The sequence below is a fragment of the Austrofundulus limnaeus genome, unplaced genomic scaffold, assembly GCF_001266775.1.
Source record: "Austrofundulus limnaeus strain Quisiro unplaced genomic scaffold, Austrofundulus_limnaeus-1.0 Scaffold16, whole genome shotgun sequence".
Classification (NCBI taxonomy): domain Eukaryota; kingdom Metazoa; phylum Chordata; class Actinopteri; order Cyprinodontiformes; family Rivulidae; genus Austrofundulus; species Austrofundulus limnaeus.
In genome coordinates, this window is record NW_013952418.1 from 113755 (window position 1) to 116078 (window position 2324).

Genomic DNA, 2324 nt, shown 5'->3' on the forward strand with positions numbered 1-2324 from the left:
CACACACACACACACACACACACACACACACACTCCTGCAGCTGTTTTCAGCTGAACTCTGGATTAAAACAAATTCACTTTAATAAGGATTCAGTAAAAAAAAAAAAACAAAGTAAAAAAAAAAACAGGAAAAAGTAGAGAAATACATGTTAGAGCACAGTATTTACAGAGGTGAGTACCTGGTACCTGGGAGTGAACAGGGTAAGTACAATGTACTAAAGGGGGTACTTACAGAGTACAGGCTGTATCACGAAGGGACTTGTTTCTTACATGGTATTTATAAGAGTACTTACAAGATATCTAAAATGTAACAATGGGAAAACATACCTGATACTTATTGGGTACATACAGTATACTTACAGAGTACATGATGGAGGGGTGTGTGGAAGGTACTGAGTAATTAATTACAGGGTACTTACTTTTACTTGGTAACTATGCAGTACATACATGGTAAATACCAGGTAATTATAGTGAAATGGTATACGGAGAGTAGAGAGTACTTATATAGGGTATGTAACTGGTACCTACACAGTAGACAATTACAGGATACTTGCAGGGTATTTACATAAAACTGACAGGGTAACATATGTTGTACTTATAAGATAGTTGCAGTACATGAAAAGTAAATACAGGATACTTACAGAGGCACATAGCTAATACATACATGTAACATGCAGGGTAATTACAGGTACTTATGAAGGTAAGGTAGAAATATATTTCTGAGTACTTAAAGGGTAATTTACAGAGTTTTTAAGGAGGTGTAGTATATGTTTAGTACTTGGTGCTGAGTATTTACATGGTTATAAGAGTAACATACATAGTACTTACAAGGGTATGGTACAGGATTATTACTTAGTACTTACAAAGTATTTACAGAGACTTGGCTGATAATAAAGTGACCCTTGAAGGGTTAAATATAAGTAATATATTCATCAAATCTGAACCATTGATTGATCCTGAAAACATACATACATACATACATATATATATATATATACTTGTTTTGTGTATTTTTACAGTAAAGTTGGATCCATCAGGAAGCTCTGTGATGACAGGAGGAAAAGGAAAAAGGAGGCGGCTGAAGTGGAAGTTTGTCAGGAAATGATATTTCTGACACTGACATGAAAAATCCCCTGAATGTGTTTAATGTTCTCGTGCGCACGAGAGAGAGTGCATGAGTGTGCACGCTCTCACGTGTTCACGTGTAAGGCAGGCTGTCGGGGAGCTGAGGGAACAGGCGTGGTTGTTTCTGCAAAAAATCTAATTTTATCAAAAACAGATTTAACTTTTAAAACTAAATAAGCATCATCATCACTTTAAACCTTAAAGATATATTCTTCTGTTTTATGTTAAACTGTGTATCAGAGCCTCCACTTCTAAAACGTCCTTTAAACAAGCAGATGTTGTGAAGCTGAAACACAAAACAACCTGATTGAGACGAGTTTGATGAGAAGCAGCTGCGCTCTGTTACAGGTTTGCATCAGTCTCAACTGTCTTCAGCTCAGTGGAGACTAAGATTAGCAGTTAGCTGTTGGTGTTTACTTGTTTAGCTGTTTAGAATGAGCAAAGCTAATTGTGTGGTTAGCTGTGCCCACCTGTAAACTACATTAAGACCGTAACTATATTATCTGAAGCTTTGATTTGAGCTCTTCACTCACATCTCCTGTTCGTTTCTTTCAGAGTGATTATTGTTTTCTGAAAACATCCTGCTGGATCTTCGGTTCTCAGGGTCGATGCACTCGGGTCTTTATGGGACGGCTTGAGGGGCGGGTGTGGAGGATCTGGATCTGTTTGGACCGTCTGCATGCCAGCGGAGAAGAACCTCCTACAGACTGTTGCCAACCTGAGAATCTGAAACTGGGCCGCAGATGATGGGTGGTCGCTGGGTTTGGATCAGAACCAGGTACGTCAGGGTCTGCTGTTGCACATCATCTCACAGCCCCCCCCCCACCACACACACACACCAATGAATGAGCAGAAATGTAATTAAATGTGGTCATGGGCCTCCTGCTGAAGGTTTCTACCACAGATAACTCATGTTTAATGACACATAAACTTATTAACACACATTTACCTTTTGTTGCAGCTGATTAGTTTTTTAGGTTAAAAAAAACCCAACAAATAAAAACCAAATAACTCTGATGTCTCTCTCTGCAGATTGGTTTCTGAAGATCAAGCCTTCAGTTCTTTAAAGCTGCAGTTCATCTAATGACCAGCAGAGGGCGACACCTGCCAACCAAGGTTAGAACAGTTTTGGATTTTTCATTATAGTTTATTTAGTTAACATTTTTCTTTTAATTCAGTTAGTTTTAACTAGTTTTTAG

The 2324-nt window shown here is 38.3% G+C and overlaps 1 protein-coding gene across 1 annotated transcript in view; it reads left to right on the plus strand.

Annotated features, from left to right (window-relative positions):
- LOC106513931 (interleukin-18 receptor 1) overlaps window positions 1–2324 on the plus strand; it is a 43153-nt gene that overhangs the window by 3154 nt on the left and 37675 nt on the right. Inside the window, exons 2-3 of the mRNA XM_014002993.1 lie at window positions 1729–1903; window positions 2158–2241. The gene's annotated coding sequence lies outside the window, so the exon portion shown is untranslated. The remainder of the gene's footprint in view (window positions 1–1728; window positions 1904–2157; window positions 2242–2324) is intronic.